The following is a 22,474-nucleotide window of genomic DNA, read 5'->3' as shown; positions in this document are numbered from 1 at the left end:
GGAAGCCCAGCCCCATCTAATCCCGAAACTCCAATTCACTCACAACAACCAAGGGCAAAAGCCGTTGAATTCAGTACTAACTGAAAACATCGACCATATCCCTGAATGGCAAACAAAAACACCAATATATCAAATTCCGGGACTGAAAACGTATTGTGTACATGTAGAAAATGAAGGGGTTCTTCTGCAACAATGATAAAAGAAAGAGTTTGAATAAATTCCATGAATAAGGAAAGTCCAATGTAATAAAAACATATTTTACAAAACATACCTTGAATGCATACTAAACCATATATGGGTTATTAATTGTTTGCTGGAAATTGACTTGCTGCATACTAACCCATATATGGTTTATGTTTCAAAAAATGTATATATATGTAAAAAAATAAAAAAATTTATGTAATAGGGTCAATGTGGGTAAATGTAAACAGGGGTAAATGAGAACATGGCTGATAACAAGCTTCAGTTAAGTCTCTTTGACGAATACATAAGTACAAATCGCCGACGCATGCATCTTTTAACTTATACGTCAAACTCAATGCCGTCAAGGGAGAATTCATTCGACGAGGTTATTTTCCGTGAAAGATCATTTTTTAAAGTGTCAAACAAGTCGTTAGTCTTTTAGAAATATTAAAAATTTTTGCAGATTCAATTAAGTCAGTACAATTTGCAAATACTTTTTAGTTTCGAATTTTGATGTAGATTCTATGTGAAACAAACAAATTTTAAAATACAGGACATTTATGTCGATTTGCATGTGTTTACATTTACCCCAGAATATTTTTCATGATGGGAAAATGTAAACAACGTATTCTGGGGGTAAATATAAACATATATTTTTGCTGAAATTATTTGTTTTAATAAAAATAAAGTATTTTTAGTCAATTACTACTGCTAAAGTGCCGTGGAGTCACATTTTAAAGTAGCCAAATCCATCATCTTCAGTGGATGATGATGCAAAATCGGTCTTTGACGTAAAAACAAAAAAATATGACGTTCAGAGCTGCTCAGGATGCATATTGGGTGCCTATATAAAGAATCGAAGGAAGAATACAAAAACTTTTATTGGAATTTGTAAAAGTTTTTGTCAAATACTTTCTTGAACGTTTTTCAAGTCGTTATCCATATGATAAAGAGGAAATTCTAAATTTTAAATCAGTGTTCACATTTACCCCGAATTTGTAAAAAAACACAAACATGGTGGGGTATTTGTAAACATGCCATATTTGACAGTAATTTCAACAATTTGGGAAATATTTGTTTATATTTATAAAGAAGAATTGCCATCATTTCATATTTGCATTTGAAGATACCTGTGAAGTTGTTCCGTGAAAACATATTAAAATCTAAAGTCAAAAGAAAAAAAAGACATGAAATTGTTCACATTTACCCACATTGACCCTACCTTTTTTCAACCCCTAATAAAGCTAAAAAATTGTTAAAAAAATTTTTATTTCATTTCGTTCATAATTCATTCAGTAGAGGGTTAAGCTTTGCGCTATTTGAGGTTATGCACTATTCCTAGAGGTGCAAGGAAGAAAAAAGTGCATCTGAGTGTTGTATTTAATTTTGTCATGGTTCTTGTCGTTTGTTCCTGCCGCTAGATACTTGACCTCATCCTCGGTCGCAAGTACCGCTTATAAATATGTACACTTGTTGATCTTCTATCGAACACAAGATCAAGAAGTCGACCGTCGCACAGTGCGGCGATTGTATGGAGAGTGTGGACAAAAATCAGTTTTATAAAAAGGAATTGATTTGGCAAAGAAAAATTGTTGTAGATGTAATAAAGAGAAATTTAAAAAAAATAGACGAAATTTTCACGCCCCCTGCCACGCCCACTTTTGTGAATGATTATTTATATCTAGAAAACGGCGTGCACCATTTGATTCAAATTTAGGATGAGTGTGAAAATTAAAAAAACCGGTTTAGACCCTTTCCACCCCCTGTCACGCCTACTTTTGTATATGATTGTTTATACCTTAAAAACGGTTTGCACCATTTGCACCGAATTTAGGAAATTTGATTATCTAGATGAGTTAAAAAAATATAAAATAGTTTTGACCCTCTCCGCCCTCTGCCACGCCCACTTTAGTGGCTAAAGGCTAAACGCTTGCAAATTTTCCTTTTTTTCATCTTTGACGACGCTTTTAAATGTAGTGTTTGTGTCTTCCACGACTAGTTCCCCTTCATCAAGAGGTTAAAATGCTATCAGGAAGAGTAAGTCTATGTTTAGGATTAGCTTCATGATGATTCTCGAAGAAAGCATGAACATTGTTCCCATCGTCGAGGTTTGAGTCAAAAAACTTAATTTGTATTTTAGATCATTTTTAAATTGTATGGAACATTTGTTTATCTTCAATTCATACAGAATAATTATTAACATATTCAATTCGTGATTTTTAGATAAAAAAAATCCATTTTTATAAATTTTTAATTTTTTTAAAGATTTGACCTTGTCCTAGAAATGTTGAAAATTTTTAAGGATAGCAAAAATTAGCATGAAAACTTTACATTTCCACAAAGTAAAATATTAATACAGTGTAACGACACTAAAAATGTTGCTATACTTTGCCAAAATGGAAAAAAGCGTTAAAAAGCTGTTTTTTATGCATTTCTTCCTCCTCGGATCAAGATTTATGTCGAAATTTATCAATTTTTTTCGTAAAACACTTTATGTGGCAGTTGCTAGTACTTAACTAATTCAAAATAATTTCAATGTCTTCATCTTCTCCCCTGTTTTTGCCAAAACAAATCCACCTTTCAAAAAGTCGTTAATTTTTTCTGGTCCGACTTTGGCCTACAAAAAGTAAAATATTTTGAAGGTTAGCAAAAGTTAGCAATGAAACTAAAAGTGTTCTCAAAGAACAATAACAACACAAGATAATGCCATAAATCATTGTGCTACAATTTGCTACTACAACTTTGTAGGCTTAATTTAGATGAAATTTTATGCCTTAAAAAGGAACTTTTTTCGATAATTCAGTAAAATTCAAATTTATTTAAAAAATCAAATATAACTACTCATACAAGTTCTCAATGTATCCATGATTATTATTCACAAATAAAAAAAAAATAAAACTTTGGTACTTTTCTTACACGAACCAAATGAAAATGCACAAAAATAAAATCTCGAGCTATCAAAATGACTAAAATTTTTTTCAGTGCTTTTGAAAGTCCCGCTAATCCCCCAAAATGAGCAAAACAAAATTAAAAACAGACAAAAACAGTAATTTAACATATGCTTGACCAGCTCCATAGCTTAGAAGATAAATATTGCATTTTTGTTTTTTTTATTTTTGTCCACTAGTCAACGCACTGTGCGTCGGCCGCGGGCGCCGCTTCGTTCAAGCGCGTTGTCTTGAGCGAAGTGAAAAAAGGTCGCAGTTTTATTGTTGTACACTTTTTGATCTTGTCACTTCGTTCGCGCGCGAGTTACATGTGCAACCAAACTGCCCCCACACCGTAACTGCTGACCTGATTCAAATATTTTACTTTTATAATAATTCGCTAAATAAGCGATTCTGTATTTAAATATTTTATTTCTAATGAATTCATATTAATTTAACAAAGTAAGCATTTCCTCAAAGGTTAATGCATTGATGTATCGTTTCCAAGAATTGTTAACAAAAATTCTAAAGAATTATGTATTTTGCCTAATTAACAATTTGTACTAATATTGTATTTATTTTATTGATTTGGAATTTAATTAAAGTTTGTCTGTTGAAGTAGAAAGTTCGTTTTTTTTAAGCTACCGCTCCACGGTAACTTTAACTGGCGCAGTCGTTAGTCCACGGTGAACAGCTAAAATATTTTTGATGTGAAAATTATAATAGAAAAAAAAAAATAAATCAACAAAAAAAAATAAATAATAAAAAAAAAAAAAAAAAAAACAGTGTTATCGACTACTCCAATAAAAAGGAAAGAAAAAAAAAAAAGAAGTACAAACTCTTACGAACAGTGTGTTTTTAATAAAAAAAAAATATAACTATTTGGAACTGTTAGCTGTTGGGTTTTGACCCTTTATCACCGAAAGAACCTACCACACATACCAATAAAAATGGAACAAAGGATAATTCTTCTTGGGTGCATGTGTTTGTGAGTGCTATTACAAATTGTATTTTATCAATCATTTCCTAAATATTAAATTATAAATATATCTCAATTATATTACATATTTTAAATCTCAAAACAATATTTTCAAAACAATATATGAATTTTATTTTTAAGAATACATACATGTAATTTGAACAAAATCATAGAATATTTATTCTTTTAAAATCGAATTAATGCCTAAAGAAAAGGGACCTCCTGTAAAATCACGACGCTCATTTTTCCCCTATAACTTTAAATATCTCTCTAATAATCTAAATCGCTTTTCAAGAAGTCTTAATTCCATCCCTGAAAATATAGATTCTTCATTCTCTAGTACTGAATCATTTAACATGACTACCGAACAAGATAACACAACACAAACTACAGAACAAACTATAAATCACAGTGAAATTTTTAATTCTCTTAGGATACCCGATGCCATTAAAGATCTTCCCAAGTTTGACGGGAACCCTCGTCTCTTATTTGAATTCCTAAATAATGTGGAAGAAATTCTTCTTCACATTAGAGGAACTGATAACACGCCTTACGGCCAAATACTTCTCAGGGCTATCCGGAACAAGGTTGAAGGTCAAGCAAATGAAATACTCAATATGTACGGGACCCCTTTAATTTGGGATGATATAAAAACAAACCTGATTCTCCACTATTCCGACAAACGAACCGAAACATCCCTTATTAGAGACCTCCATAATATAAGACAGTATAATAAAACGATTCAATCTTTCTACGGTGAAATAATTGAAATCCAATCTGCTTTATGCAATAATATCCTTATTCAGGAAATAAACCCGTCTGCAATTCAAGCTAAAAAGAATTTGTATTCCGAAATGTGCCTTAATTCATTTTTGAGTGGACTTAATGAACCACTTGGTTCGAGAGTAAGAACCATGCAACCTGACTCATTAGCTACAGCCCTATCTTGTTGCATTAAAGAACAAAATATATCTTATCAAAGATACTCACAACAGTATAGATACAGACCATATAACTACAATTCAGGACAAAATCAAACATATCCATATAATTCAAAGCAAAATCCAAGATATACAAATAATTTAGACCAAAACCAAACATATCCATATAATCCAAGACAAAATTCAAGATATACAAACAGTTCAGGCCAAAATCAATCAAGGACATACTATAATAACCAAAACCAATGGCAATCAAATAATCCATTTTCTAAATCACCTCAAATGCGAAATACACAAAATTTTAATGAGCTTAGTCATTCCCGACCATTCCAAAAGAAAGAGACTCAATTTAATAAGTTTCAGAATCCCAATTCATTCCCAAAAATCAAAACCAGTCCCAGCCAACAAGTAAAGAATACAAACTTCAATCTTCAAGAAGTTCAAGATGACAATCAAGGCTCTTTCCAACAATTAGACAAATATTTTGACAATGAACCCACAAATATTAATGATAATCAAAATTTTTTCTATACAGCCTCCAAGAGTCCACCGGATATATAGACTCAAAATCTCACCCAACCACACTTCCTTTTATTAACATATCCTCTCCCTTTGGTCGACCTTTGAGATTCCTTCTAGACACAGGTGCATCAGCATCCTTTATCAATCCAGAATACATACCACATGGAGAACTTCTTCATTGTGACCCTGTTACGATAACAACAGTATTTAAGAAATACCAACTTAAAACCCAGACTAACGTCAAAATATTTAAAGAATTCAATCAAGATGGTCTCCTTAAATTCCTTATATTCAAATTTCATAATTTCTTTGATGGCCTCCTCGGTTTAGATACACTGTTGCAACTAAACGCTAAAATTGACCTTGAAAACAAGATCCTTGTCACGAAAAACTCTGTCGTCGAAATTCATTTTAAACCAAATGAATCATCAGACGTATTAAATGTCCCAGCTCAATCCAAGATTCTAGCAAAACTTCCCGTGAATAAATTGAATGGTGACATAATTTTAAATACCATAGAACTTAAACCAGATGTTTTTATATCACAAGGCATCTACAGAGCAATTAATGGCTACAGCACCGTCGAGATAACAAACTACTCCGAATCCGACGAAAATATACTATTAGAAGAATCATTACAATCAACGGAGTACCAACCAGAGGAATACTTAGAACTTAACAATCTGCACATTACACCGGAAGAAGAGAAAATTACTGAGAGGAAGAACATAGAGCATCTACTTCGTACCGATCATCTAAATAGAGAAGAGAAAAATCAACTTCTAAAATTGTGTAAACGGTACAATGATATCATATACATAGAAGGAGAACAACTTACCTTTTCTAATCAAATCAAACATACTATTAACACAACTGATGACGTACCCATCTATATGAAATCATATAGATACCCATATATACATAAACAAGAAGTACAGGATCAGATTTCAAAAATGTTGGAACAAGGAATCATCCGCCAAAGCTACTCCCCTTGGAGTTCACCTGTGTGGATAGTACCCAAAAAATCAGATGCCAGTGGAAAACAAAAATGGAGACTCGTGATTGACTACAGAAAAGTCAATGAAAAAACAGTCTCAGACAGGTATCCAATTCCCAACATCACCGAAATACTAGATAAATTAGGTAGATGTATGTACTTCACCACCCTCGATTTGGCAAGCGGTTTTCACCAAATTGAAATGGACCCAGCTCACATTCCCAAAACTGCATTCACGGTAGAAGGTGGGCATTACGAATATCTTAGGATGCCATTTGGGCTGAAAAACGCCCCATCCACCTTCCAAAGAGTGATGGACAACGTCCTCAAAGAACTAGCAGGTAAAATATGTCTCGTCTATTTAGACGACATCATTATATACTCCACTTCCTTACAAGAACATATCGAGAGCATAAAAACAGTTTTCGATAGACTACGAAGCTCCAACTTAAAAAAAGATTGTGTGTACACATGTACACGCGACTGAAGTTATACTTCTCACTCAGTATATTAAATGAATTTCATTTGATATTTTTATTATTTTTGTTTCATATTATTATTATTAAAATAATCAAACAGCGTATTTTTTTTTAACCATTTCAAATTATGGTACTTAGGAAATTTGTTGATGGTATCTCCGTACTTTAACCCAAGACAATCTGACTTCCCTAAATATATGTAGTTATGCATTAACAAATCTTTATAATTGGAAATTAAGAATCTTCATACCAATTTTCGGGGCTTGATTTTTGAGAAAAAAAATTAAATTTTATCTACGATTGATGGCCTTTATATCAATACAAGTTTATTTTTAGTCTACGTTGTTTTATTTTCCTTTTATTTATGAGTATTTACGTTTTTGTTTTTTGTGGCAACTTGCCACATGCAACTTGTCACATGCAACTTGCCACATTCAACTTGCAACATACAACTTGTCACATTTTGCATACTGAATGCCACATGCCTCGTGCTACCTGCCACATGTAGTTGCACCATGATTCATGCCACATGGTACTTGCCACATGCCACATGCAACTTGCACCATGATTCATGCCACATAGTACTTGCCACGTGTTATGTGTTTTTTTTTCACCGTACTGCATTTTTAAATACAAAAGTACTACCAACTCTAAAGGCGAAACGACAGCCCTGCTACCCAATTGTCTCGGAGATGGCGATCGCGTCATAATCCCTTTGACATTCTTGTCAAAAAACAAATTTTCATACCCACCGTCCCATAAGAAGTATAACTTCAAAAATCCAAATGGACAAATGTGAGTTCTTACGACATGAGATTGCCTTTCTAGGCCATATAATCACACCGGAAGGAACTAAACCTAACCCAAATAAAATTCAGGCTATTAAAAATTTCCCACTCCCTAGAACTAACAAAGAAATAAAGTCATTCCTAGGTCTTATTAATTATTATAGAAAATTTATAAAAGACCTCGCAAAAATAACTAAACCACTCACTAATCGACTCAAAAAAGGAGCCGATCAAACCATAGATCAAACATTCATAGAAGCGTTTGAAACATGTAAGAACCTTCTTACGAATAACCCCATCTTAGTCCACCCCGATTTCTCAAAACCTTTCATAGTTACTACCGATGCTAGTAACTATGCAATAGGCGCAGTTCTGTCGCAAGGCAGAGTCGGAAGCGACAAGCCCATCTCCTTCGCAAGCAGAACTCTTTCTTCTTCCGAATGCAATTATTCGACAATAGAGAAAGAGCTTCTCGCTATTGTTTGGGCGACCAAATATTTCAGGCCCTACCTCTTCGGACGAAAATTTCTAATTGTTACGGATCATAAACCATTAATGGGGCTTATGAGCCTTAAAGAACCAAATTCAAAATTAGTTAGATGGCGTTTAAAGCTAGCAGAATTCGAGTTCGAAATCGTTTATAAGAAGGGAAAAGCAAACACAAACGCCGACGCCTTGAGCCGCATTAGATTGATAAATCCGGATGGAACTTATCATGAAATTTTCAATAACGATGAAGACCTTCAAACAGTTCACAGTGCTCAAGAAAATCTAAACGACGGAATCCCAATATCAGAGAAACCGTTAAATGAATTTAATTTGCAAGTCATACTAGAAAAGAATGACAAAGGTTCCCCGATGACAGTGGAAACAATTTTCAAAAATAGACAAAGACGAACAATACGTAGAACGACATATGACGAGAATATCATGATAGATATACTCAAGAAATTTTTTCCACACAGAAAACAAACTGCTGTTTATACTACAGATGAAATCTTCTCTATATTGCAAACAACTTTTTCCAAATATTTTTCCCAAAACAAAAGCCTCCGTTTATTAAGATGCACAGAGATCCTTAAAGACATCAGAAAACCGGATGAACAAGAGCATGTTATACGTGACTACCATAATCGCTCGAACCACAGAGGAATAAACGAAACATTACTCCATTTAAAACGTGAATACTACTTCCCTCATATGAAGGAGAAAATAGAAAAAACCCTAAACTTCTGCGATCATTGTAAAAAACTGAAATATGATAGAAACCCTCCAAAAATCAAATATGTCCAACCCGAGAATCCCCTAAAACCGCTAGAAATTATTCACTTGGATATATATACAATAAATAAAAATCAAATACTAACAATAATTGACAAATTTTCAAGAATCGCATGGGGATTTCCTCTCAACTGTAGAGAAAGTGTAGCTATACTCAAACAATTCAAAACCTTCATAAGACTTTACGGCATTCCGAAGAAAATTATATGCGACCAAGGTTCCGAGTTCATCGCGAACATATTCCAAGATTATTGCAAACAACATGAAATCACCCTTCATTTTACATCGTTCCAACAAAACTCTAGTAATAGTATAGTTGAAAGACTCCATTCAACCCTTACTGAAATTTATAGGATCATCTATACAAAAAGAATAGAAGAAAAATTAAAAGTTGACCACGAAGAAATTTTACATATCAGAAACACTCATAACTTATAATAACGCTATACATTTCGTTACAAAACTTACACCATATGAACTATTTTTCGGTAGACCATATAAATTTCTAAAAACTCTTAAATTCTCAAATGAACACGAGTACCTTCTTAAATTAAATGAGTTTATTGATAACATCTACCCTAAAATCAAAGAAAAAGTTGATACCATAACAAAAAATAGAACCGAAAAGTTGAATGATAACAGAGAAACACCAGAAGACTTAGAAGTCGAAGACACCATCTTTCGCAAAGAATGTAGACGAAATAAACTCACACCTAGATTTTCTAAGCAAAAAGTTAAACAAAATAACAAATTTACAATAATTACTCAGAACAACAAAAAATTACATAAAAGTAAAATCAGACGAATGACAAAACAATAAAAAAAAAACTCTTAACTATCCTAATACCACTTATTCTTATACTTCCTTTTTCTATATCTGAACTTTAAATCGTGGTACATTACAAAAAAAAAACCCTTAACCTCATTACAATTTAAGAGAATTTAGTGCATTTGTAAACCCTTCTTTTATCCAAAGCACATGGATAGAGAAGAAAACAAAAAAAAAAAACAAACAATAAAAAAAATATAGAACAAAAGTATTAAAAAAAAAAAAAAAAAAAATTAATGAAAACAAAAAAAAAAAGTTTAACTAAGCTTATATTAAGAATATGTAACCAAGGAATATGGTTAACATCATTCAAATAATACAAAGCTTATATATAAACAAAACACACAAAAAAAAAAAAAATAAAAAATAATAATAATATAAAATAACTAAGCTTATATTAAGAATATGTAACCAAGGAATATGGTTAACATCATTCAAATAATATACAAAGCTTTTATATTATATAAATACATAAAACAAAAAAAAAAAAACAAAAAAAAAAATATATAAAATAATAATAATTATATTACATATTATGTTTTCTTAAATATATTAAAATAAACATTTTAAATTCCTATATAAATACCCCTATAAATACAAACATAAATACATTCACTGAACATCAATGTAACATTACAGCATCATCATCGCAGATTAAAAGCTTACAAACAAATTTTATAGAATAACATATTAATTACAAACTAACAAAAAAAAAAATCTAAAACAAATTTTATGTAATCCTTTTTACAGCATTCCGTTGGTAGTAACACAACTAATAGAAATCTTCAATTTTCCGAAAGATCGCGGCGTACTTACCATACGACTAGGACCCTCCAGATCAATTACTAACTACAATAATTTAATCCATATCGTTAACCTAGAAGACTATGAAAATAACATACAACAAATTACTAACACATTAAACCTTTTCGAAAAAAAAGCTACATATACTAATTCAATTCACGTAACAAAACTAAAACTTAAAGAACTAACAAATAAATTTGCTACATTATATCCTATGAAAAGAAACAAAAGAGGTCTTATTAATGGACTTGGTTCAACTATTAAGTTCATAACCGGGAACATGGATGCGCAAGACGCACAAACTATAAACGAACAAATTCAATACCTCAATTCAAACCTTACCAATATTACTAATACATTTTTATCCCAAAACGCAATTAACTCTCAAACAATAGAGAGATTTAAAAACATCACCTCACACATTAATAACCAACAAAATAAAATTGAAGAATTCCTTTTAAAAACTTATAATGCTGTAAAAAGAGAAGATCATGTTTTTCTAGAAACACAATATCTAAACGAAATAAATTTTAACATTGATTTACTAACAAATCATATTTCAAATATTGCTGAAGCAGTTATCCTCAGTAAATTAAATATAATTCCTAAATTTCTATTAAATACAGAAGAACTCTATTATATTGAAAATAAATTTGTCAAACAAAATGTTAAAATCGAATCTAACGAGCAAATTTATGAATTTCTAGGCTTACAAGCATATTACAATGGCTCTAAAATTATATTTAATGTAAGAATTCCAAATTTGTCTAATGAAAAATATTTTTTTTATCATGTAGTTCCTCTTCCAATAAATCAAACAAAATTCCTTACAATTGAACCTTACATAAACATTAACGAAAAAAAAATACAGCATTTTACAAAACCTTGCCCCAAGATAGAAGGTATATTCTACTGCACGAATGCACATCACGAGGAAGACATCAACAACTCCCCTTCAAGCAAACAGGTCCGACCTCGGTCCGAATCCGCTCCGCCTGAGGCGGAGCTGAGTCCGACTTCGGATCAGAAACTGGTCCGAAGGCGGCTCAAATTAGTATGGAAATTATAATCACCGCGAAGTCGATTGCATATGTATTGGTGTGGTGAAAATCTCCATTCCGAGAAAACGGAGCCGAAGGCGGACCTGAGCCGGAGCAGCGAAAACCTACCAGAAAGAGGAATAAGAAAGGGATGACATTTCGCATTTGCGACCAAAAAAAGAACAAGATTTATTTTTTTTTTCACTGAAACTGTTTTATTTTTTATTTTATTTAGGCAAACGAAATTTTCACAATATATACAACATAAAATACAATACATTTTTTTCATTTTATTTTATTTGTTGTTGCTGCTGTTGTTGGTGTTTCTTTAGATGCCCAATCGCATGTTTCACCTTCTGCCTTTTTCTTCAACTTTAGGGATTACATCTACAACACAAACAGAAACACATCACTTTAATCCAAACACTTTGAGCGATATATACAACATACCTTTTTTTGTTTCCACATTGTTAATAGTTTGATATAATTGTTTATAATTATACTTATATTTTATTAACAACGACACGAGACACGACGCGACTAAACACTTCAACAAAAAATAACAAAATGACGCTTTTGCTCTTGTTGGCTATATGTCTACTTTTTTTTCCTTTTCTCAGTTTTCACCACGATGCTCTTAGACTTTGTGTTCATACACAAAAAGTTGCAAGTGTGTGAGTGCAACCCCGCTTTTCTCGGTCGGAGGTCGGACTGTCTTTTCTGGACTCCGTTTTCTTGCTTGAAGGGTCCGAATGCATGGGAAAACTGATGAGGAACGAAGCAGCTAATTGCCCTTTCACCGACAAAGGCAAAACATCAGAGATTTTACAACCAGAAAAAAATTATATTTTGATATTTAATACACCAAAACTACTAATTAATTCTACTTGCAGCACAAAAACTTCTGTGCTAGAAGGCACAGCACTTATTCATTTCCAGAACTGCAGCATCGAAATCAATGGTCTAACATATGAAGATAATCCCGACACCTTTTGGGACGAGGTCCACATTCCACCACCCCCAAGCAGCCATATAAAAGCTACAGTCGTCAAAGAAGACCTTAACCTGGAAAAACTTAAAGAGTATAACTTCATCACTAACTCTAACTTTGCAAAATTTTATGGAAAAACAGAAGTGCTGCACCTTATATCTGCATCTACAGCGTTGTTTTCAATACTCACCATCATAATCATCATCATAGCCATTATCATCCTCAGAAGAAAAACCCATCGCAACGAAAATCAACAACCAACACTGATGTCTTTCGCTCCATCCCCAATTACGTCATTGTGGCCGTCGCTCTATTCTAAGGGGGGAGGAGTTACATGTGCAACCAAACTGCCCCCACACCGTAACTGCTGACCTGATTCAAATATTTTACTTTTATAATAATTCGCTAAATAAGCGATTCTGTATTTAAATATTTTATTTCTAATGAATTCATATTAATTTAACAAAGTAAGCATTTCCTCAAAGGTTAATGCATTGATGTATCGTTTCCAAGAATTGTTAACAAAAATTCTAAAGAATTATGTATTTTGCCTAATTAACAATTTGTACTAATATTGTATTTATTTTATTGATTTGGAATTTAATTAAAGTTTGTCTGTTGAAGTAGAAAGTTCGTTTTTTTTAAGCTACCGCTCCACGGTAACTTTAACTCGCGCTGTCTTCAACGAAGTAAAGTGAAAAAAAGGTTGCTGTTTTATTGCTGTATACTTATTGATCTTGTATCGAACACACAAGTTCAACAAGTCGACTGTAGTCGTGAGCGCCGAGCCCGTGGCGCCTCTTCGTTCACGCGCGTTGTCGTGAACGAAGCGAAAAAGGGTTGCTGTGAGTTTTGTTATTGCACCCGCTCGCAAAAAACACCTGCTGGTCGAAAATTATTTTTTTAAGGCGCCATTGTTCTTCGCTAAATTTGCGATATTGTTTTGCAAATTGATGATACTGATGATACTTTTACACTATTTTATAAAGCGAGCGGTAGAAAAGTGGAATATAAAAGCTCATCAATATTTAAAACATATAAAAAGTCTACCATAGCAACTCCTGTAAATTTGTTCAGCCAATGTCTTCAAATTACTAAAAAATCTAACTCGATAACTAAGGAAAAGATTATTGATATTAAAAGCCTTTTCATATTTATGCCTAAATCGGACCAAGAATATTATGAAGCGTTATTCAAATCAAAAAATTAGAATATATTCTTTAGTTTGATATTTATTTAATTTACTTTTATTTATGATCATATATTAACTTATTAATTTAACCAAACTTGGTTTATTTTTATTTTATTTCTTTCATATGTCATAGCCATAGGATGACTTTTATTTTTTGTAAAGACGTTTTTTAAATTTTTTTATGTTTATGGTCATATTTTTTGGTTTTTCTTTATTTTAAATATATTTATTTTAATAATTGAGCCTCTAAGTCAAACCAATACTACTTCTATGTAATAAGAAACTATATTTTAAATGTTTAATTAATAAATAAAAACGAACTGTGAAAATATTTTTATTTATTTTTTAGTATTGGAATATTGTACGTGCGCCTACTTTGTCGTACGTGTACGGGATGGAAAAAAAGTTGATTTTGGTGGCGTTTACGACAAACTGATTTTGGATAAAAACCTTGATAATTTGAAAAATAAAATAGATGTGACAATTTTGACAACATAAATATGAAGAACATATCGCACAAAATATTCTATTAAAAATTGAAAAAAATCTATCGGACAGTTTTTTTTTATAAAAGCTCAAACCTTAAAATGCGATTTTCCAAAATTCCAAAATTGGCGTATACGACAAAACAATTCTCAGGCGACGAGTTGTTGGTTGCAGACAAAATTTTTCGTTGAGAGGAAATGGCATGATGATAGCTGATTTTTTGTTAATTCAAAATACCTATCCTCTTGTTGCAGTGACTGCTAAATAAGGGGATGATAACTCTATTATGAAACTTGAATCATTTTGAAATAGAGGAAACTGAACTAAATTAAAAAGCTGAAATTCTTGGTTATCAACCAAAGGGATCATCATTTCAAATACTATTGAGTCATTAAGACTTCGTCCTTTAATAGATGACAGCTTAAAAATATCTTATACAGATGCTGTCGGAATGTTAAGATGGGACAGAATGTTGTTCCGAATAATTTGGAGCTGTTTAATAAATAGTGACGGCGAAATAAAATGAGGATTCATTTTGACATTATTAAAACTAAGAAAAACGTCAAGTAATATGTCTTGTACTCTTTCGAGGTTTGAAATTGACAAAATCAAATATGAAATTAATGCAGAAAAGCTCTGACTGACATCAATTATTTCTTGATGCTTTTCAATGCTGTTTAAGGATTTTTCGAACATGGTTTTAAAACCTTGATATTGCTGACTGAGTTGCAGATTATTTCGTTTAAGCAGATTTACGGTTGAATCTGCGATTGAGCTCTGCTTTTTAAAGAGATGCACGTGATGCCGTTCATCTTGGTTGACCAAAGAGATTTGGTGCTGTACGTCCTTAGCATCATCTTGATCCAATACCCCAAATAAGGTATGTGCCACGTTTCCTATAAAATCGAAAGGTGATCTAGTAATTCTCATCCTTTTATTGTAAGAAGTATGATAATTATGAATGAGGTCATTGTTTGATTCGATTGCTATAACTCTTTGTTTGAGAGCTGTCAATTCATCTAAACAATATCCATTCTCTGTAAATAAGTTTTGACTTCTCCTAGCTCTAGCCAATCAGCCCTATCGGCAATCTCACGTGAGAAATTTCCCCGGGAGTAGGTTTTCTCTCCCGGGAATTTTTCTCCTTATCGGCAATCTCCATCGGAATTTCGTTTTCGGGAAAGAAGTACAGCCAACTTAACAAAACAAAAAATCCTTCGAACACATGTCTTCGAAAATTTTGACAACTCTTATTTGATTGTATTTAGTGCACAAAAACAATTAAAATGTTTAATAGTCAATATTTATATAATTTTTTTCTTTGGTGTTGATTTGTGGATTTTTATTCATTATTTTTTTTTATTTTTTTGCCCAACTTATTACTTTGTTTGTTTCTTCAGATGGACATGTAATTAATTTTGTGTTTGTAATTTTAATTAAAGAATCAATCAATAAAGTTTCTTAAGCTTTGTCTTTTTTTTGACATGATAAACAAATAACTGAAATAAATTGAGGCATTCCACATAATTTGATCATTTCTTCGACCAAAGCAGCAAACTAATGCTCTCGGAATGGTCTCCTTTAGTTCCATGCTTTTTTTAAAGGTTTTCTTATATTTTATTTTTGTCTACTATTTTCCGTTATCCAGTTGCAATATCATTTGCTTTTTGTTGGATTAAGGAAGTAAATAATTTAATATTTTTAACAGAATATTTTGAAAGAAAAACACGTACATTTTGGCTTCAAAAAATCTGTTCCCCATAAAAAAAAACGTGTGTGTACATACACATGTACACGGGACTGAAGTAATACTTCTAATATAAACAGCATTGCCAGTGTAGATATCCCTGCAGAAATGAAAGTATCAATAGCAACGGCAGTAGCGCGTTCTTTAGTCAAAGCTGGCTTCTCATCCAACAGCATATTCTTGTAACCAATTTGGTTATCCAATACTGGCTGCAATAGAGGTCCTGATGACCCTCCAGCACGATACTTGGCACGCTCACAATGACCAATTGGATCGTAGCTATAAACAACACCCTTGCCTTCAATATCTAAACCAGCCAAACATTTGACACGTAATATGGAAAGAAACGCTTGTACATTAGAATGGACAACATTTGAGCAACAGCATCAGTGGACATTGTCCTTTGATGAGTGTGCACATACATTTGCATGCGAGCTTTGACTAAAGCAGTCAATGCAAGAGTATCACACCAGATAGTTTGAAAAGTTTGTTCTGGTCACGTGTGTGGATGGAATATCCACTGCTAAGACGACTATCGGCTGCAATTACAAAAAAATCATCTCCAGCAATGGCCACGATGCTCCCTCCATTAGATTCATAGGTAGAGCTATCATCATGTTGTACACCGGGAACACGGTATTCGGGGAAATTTCCAGCACTCAACATATTTTATTTTGTTTTATAAATAAAATTGGGAAAATAGATTTTTATGAAGCAAAGAAATGTTTGCAAATGATGAATCCAATCATTGTAAGGAATAATATGAAGCTCATGCTATAATGATGGTAATCGTGCGTGTTTATAGAATTTACCCAGGTATCATCATCTAGGTCTTTATCAACTTCACTAATTTTGCCTTTTAAATCTTCTATCTCTTTAAAATTAGTCTCATTGCTCGAGGATGTTATGATGTTCATATTTTTCATCGGTATTGTACCTTTAATTGACTCAGAAATTTTAATAGAGGGAACAAATGAGTTTTTTAAGGTGGTATTGCTAAAGGCTCGACCATTTATCACTATGTGTGGAAGTTTTAAAATACATGGTATCAAAAATTCTATAAAACCACTGTCACTAAGGGTTAGACTTTTTATTATTCCTTCACACACCAATAAACCAGTTACAGCCTCCTTAAGAGCGATAATCTAAGTATTGGAACTTCTTAGGCTTACCCATCGATCTTGAGAGATGGATCTCGTTAAACAACAGTGACTTAGGTCCATTTTCTTCACTCGGAGTTGAACATAACTTGAGAATTTTTAATATAAAAATTCTCAAGTTTTGTTCAACTCCGAGTGAAAAAAATGGACCTTAAAGCACTACTCAAATGATTCAGAAGCAAGACTTCACAACTTATACCGCTGTCTCGATGAATCATTGTTGGTAGTTCGTCGCCCGAGAGTTGTTTTGTCGTAAACGCCAAAATGCACTTTTTTAAACTGGATATGTAGTAATAGGTTTTAGAACGTTCTCTTTTCATTTCTGTTATCAGATTTGTCCTATCGTTTACCGTTACTGAGATAATTTGTGTGCATTTTGTCGTATATCCACAAAATAAGCATCGGATTAGCGTTGGTTTGTCATAAGCGTCAACTTTTGGCGTTTACGACAAAAATTCTATGTATTTTTCAGCTTTTTTTTCTTCAGTATTGGTTTGTCGTACGTCGTACAAAAAAGATAGGGAGAAAATTTCGAACTTGTTTTGTCTTACATGTATGTAGGTATATGACCCAAATAGAATATAAACAAAGTATTGGTTTGTCGTACGTCGTACAAAAAAGATAGGGAGAAAATTTCGAACTTGTTTTGTCTTACATGTATGTAGGTATATGACCCAAATAGAATATAAACAAATATAATAAACCTACTAGAAAAGTATTTATTGAAAATAAGGACTTCATGTGCTATAAGGACAACGAATTTAAAAACTAAGGGCTGCATTAACCCTCTACCGCATAGTAACCCATATATGGTTTATCGATTTCATATCGATTTATTCTTGTTATATTGCATCAAATGTCAAAAAGAAAAAACTTTAATAAAACTATGTCTATTTTTTTATAATTAACCGGTTTTTATTATCAATAAGAGAGTCGTGATTCTGAAATAAACTCATTGTTTCACGAGCATGTCTAAAGTGCAAATCTGTGAATAAAAGTGTGAACTTTTCAAGTCTTTTTTTATATGAAATAAGTAAGTTGCATCCAATTGAAAATAAGTTTCGTATGAATTTATTATACTTTTATATGTTTAAGAAGTTTGTTTTTTTAATAATTTTTGTCTTTTTTTTGCGTTTTTTCCAAAACACCATATATGGGTTATCATGTGTTGGCGACTTACATTACTGATTTTTGTGGGAATTTTTTTTTTTTTTTGTAAAATGAATTGAAAGACTTTCTATGGAAAAAATAAGTGTGCGATTTTCCAAAATTCCAAAATTGGCGTATACGACAAAACAATTCTCAGGCGACGAGTTGTTGGTTGCAGACAAAATTTTTCGTTGAGAGGAAATGGCATGATGATAGCTGATTTTTTGTTAATTCAAAATACCTATCCTCTTGTTGCAGTGACTGCTAAATAAGGGGATGATAACTCTATTATGAAACTTGAATCATTTTGAAATAGAGGAAACTGAACTAAATTAAAAAGCTGAAATTCTTGGTTATCAACCAAAGGGATCATCATTTCAAATACTATTGAGTCATTAAGACTTCGTCCTTTAATAGATGACAGCTTAAAAATATCTTATACAGATGCTGTCGGAATGTTAAGATGGGACAGAATGTTGTTCCGAATAATTTGGAGCTGTTTAATAAATAGTGACGGCGAAATAAAATGAGGATTCATTTTGACATTATTAAAACTAAGAAAAACGTCAAGTAATATGTCTTGTACTCTTTCGAGGTTTGAAATTGACAAAATCAAATATGAAATTAATGCAGAAAAGCTCTGACTGACATCAATTATTTCTTGATGCTTTTCAATGCTGTTTAAGGATTTTTCGAACATGGTTTTAAAACCTTGATATTGCTGACTGAGTTGCAGATTATTTCGTTTAAGCAGATTTACGGTTGAATCTGCGATTGAGCTCTGCTTTTTAAAGAGATGCACGTGATGCCGTTCATCTTGGTTGACCAAAGAGATTTGGTGCTGTACGTCCTTAGCATCATCTTGATCCAATACCCCAAATAAGGTATGTGCCACGTTTCCTATAAAATCGAAAGGTGATCTAGTAATTCTCATCCTTTTATTGTAAGAAGTATGATAATTATGAATGAGGTCATTGTTTGATTCGATTGCTATAACTCTTTGTTTGAGAGCTGTCAATTCATCTAAACAATATCCATTCTCTGTAAATAAGTTTTGACTTCTCCTAGCTCTAGCCAATCAGCCCTATCGGCAATCTCACGTGAGAAATTTCCCCGGGAGTAGGTTTTCTCTCCCGGGAATTTTTCTCCTTATCGGCAATCTCCATCGGAATTTCGTTTTCGGGAAAGAAGTACAGCCAACTTAACAAAACAAAAAATCCTTCGAACACATGTCTTCGAAAATTTTGACAACTCTTATTTGATTGTATTTAGTGCACAAAAACAATTAAAATGTTTAATAGTCAATATTTATATAATTTTTTTCTTTGGTGTTGATTTGTGGATTTTTATTCATTATTTTTTTTTATTTTTTTGCCCAACTTATTACTTTGTTTGTTTCTTCAGATGGACATGTAATTAATTTTGTGTTTGTAATTTTAATTAAAGAATCAATCAATAAAGTTTCTTAAGCTTTGTCTTTTTTTTGACATGATAAACAAATAACTGAAATAAATTGAGGCATTCCACATAATTTGATCATTTCTTCGACCAAAGCAGCAAACTAATGCTCTCGGAATGGTCTCCTTTAGTTCCATGCTTTTTTTAAAGGTTTTCTTATATTTTATTTTTGTCTACTATTTTCCGTTATCCAGTTGCAATATCATTTGCTTTTTGTTGGATTAAGGAAGTAAATAATTTAATATTTTTAACAGAATATTTTGAAAGAAAAACACGTACATTTTGGCTTCAAAAAATCTGTTCCCCATAAAAAAAACGTGTGTGTACATACACATGTACACGGGACTGAAGTAATACTTCTAATATAAACAGCATTGCCAGTGTAGATATCCCTGCAGAAATGAAAGTATCAATAGCAACGGCAGTAGCGCGTTCTTTAGTCAAAGCTGGCTTCTCATCCAACAGCATATTCTTGTAACCAATTTGGTTATCCAATACTGGCTGCAATAGAGGTCCTGATGACCCTCCAGCACGATACTTGGCACGCTCACAATGACCAATTGGATCGTAGCTATAAACAACACCCTTGCCTTCAATATCTAAACCAGCCAAACATTTGACACGTAATATGGAAAGAAACGCTTGTACATTAGAATGGACAACATTTGAGCAACAGCATCAGTGGACATTGTCCTTTGATGAGTGTGCACATACATTTGCATGCGAGCTTTGACTAAAGCAGTCAATGCAAGAGTATCACACCAGATAGTTTGAAAAGTTTGTTCTGGTCACGTGTGTGGATGGAATATCCACTGCTAAGACGACTATCGGCTGCAATTACAAAAAAATCATCTCCAGCAATGGCCACGATGCTCCCTCCATTAGATTCATAGGTAGAGCTATCATCATGTTGTACACCGGGAACACGGTATTCGGGGAAATTTCCAGCACTCAACATATTTTATTTTGTTTTATAAATAAAATTGGGAAAATAGATTTTTATGAAGCAAAGAAATGTTTGCAAATGATGAATCCAATCATTGTAAGGAATAATATGAAGCTCATGCTATAATGATGGTAATCGTGCGTGTTTATAGAATTTACCCAGGTATCATCATCTAGGTCTTTATCAACTTCACTAATTTTGCCTTTTAAATCTTCTATCTCTTTAAAATTAGTCTCATTGCTCGAGGATGTTATGATGTTCATATTTTTCATCGGTATTGTACCTTTAATTGACTCAGAAATTTTAATAGAGGGAACAAATGAGTTTTTTAAGGTGGTATTGCTAAAGGCTCGACCATTTATCACTATGTGTGGAAGTTTTAAAATACATGGTATCAAAAATTCTATAAAACCACTGTCACTAAGGGTTAGACTTTTTATTATTCCTTCACACACCAATAAACCAGTTACAGCCTCCTTAAGAGCGATAATCTAAGTATTGGAACTTCTTAGGCTTACCCATCGATCTTGAGAGATGGATCTCGTTAAACAACAGTGACTTAGGTCCATTTTCTTCACTCGGAGTTGAACATAACTTGAGAATTTTTAATATAAAAATTCTCAAGTTTTGTTCAACTCCGAGTGAAAAAAATGGACCTTAAAGCACTACTCAAATGATTCAGAAGCAAGACTTCACAACTTATACCGCTGTCTCGATGAATCATTGTTGGTAGTTCGTCGCCCGAGAGTTGTTTTGTCGTAAACGCCAAAATGCACTTTTTTAAACTGGATATGTAGTAATAGGTTTTAGAACGTTCTCTTTTCATTTCTGTTATCAGATTTGTCCTATCGTTTACCGTTACTGAGATAATTTGTGTGCATTTTGTCGTATATCCACAAAATAAGCATCGGATTAGCGTTGGTTTGTCATAAGCGTCAACTTTTGGCGTTTACGACAAAAATTCTATGTATTTTTCAGCTTTTTTTTCTTCAGTATTGGTTTGTCGTACGTCGTACAAAAAAGATAGGGAGAAAATTTCGAACTTGTTTTGTCTTACATGTATGTAGGTATATGACCCAAATAGAATATAAACAAAGTATTGGTTTGTCGTACGTCGTACAAAAAAGATAGGGAGAAAATTTCGAACTTGTTTTGTCTTACATGTATGTAGGTATATGACCCAAATAGAATATAAACAAATATAATAAACCTACTAGAAAAGTATTTATTGAAAATAAGGACTTCATGTGCTATAAGGACAACGAATTTAAAAACTAAGGGCTGCATTAACCCTCTACCGCATAGTAACCCATATATGGTTTATCGATTTCATATCGATTTATTCTTGTTATATTGCATCAAATGTCAAAAAGAAAAAACTTTAATAAAACTATGTCTATTTTTTTATAATTAACCGGTTTTTATTATCAATAAGAGAGTCGTGATTCTGAAATAAACTCATTGTTTCACGAGCATGTCTAAAGTGCAAATCTGTGAATAAAAGTGTGAACTTTTCAAGTCTTTTTTTATATGAAATAAGTAAGTTGCATCCAATTGAAAATAAGTTTCGTATGA

The 22,474-nt window shown here is 32.5% G+C and overlaps 1 protein-coding gene and 2 pseudogenes across 8 annotated transcripts in view; all 3 read right to left on the bottom strand.

The window, feature by feature from the left end:
* The window catches only part of LOC129921226 (SLIT-ROBO Rho GTPase-activating protein 1-like), a 747,084-nt gene that overhangs the window by 114,670 nt on the left and 609,940 nt on the right, over window positions 1-22,474 (bottom strand). The gene's annotated exons all lie outside the window — the stretch shown is intronic.
* On the bottom strand, window positions 14,049-18,415 carry LOC129921230 (proteasome subunit beta type-1-like; annotated as a pseudogene).
* LOC129921232 (proteasome subunit beta type-1-like) lies at window positions 18,535-22,474 on the bottom strand (annotated as a pseudogene).

Source organism: Episyrphus balteatus, chromosome 1 (genome assembly GCF_945859705.1).
Source record: "Episyrphus balteatus chromosome 1, idEpiBalt1.1, whole genome shotgun sequence".
Taxonomy (NCBI): Eukaryota; Metazoa; Arthropoda; class Insecta; order Diptera; family Syrphidae; genus Episyrphus; species Episyrphus balteatus.
The sequence above is the reverse complement of the archived record's forward strand: the minus strand, read 5'-3'. Positions and strand labels throughout refer to the sequence as shown.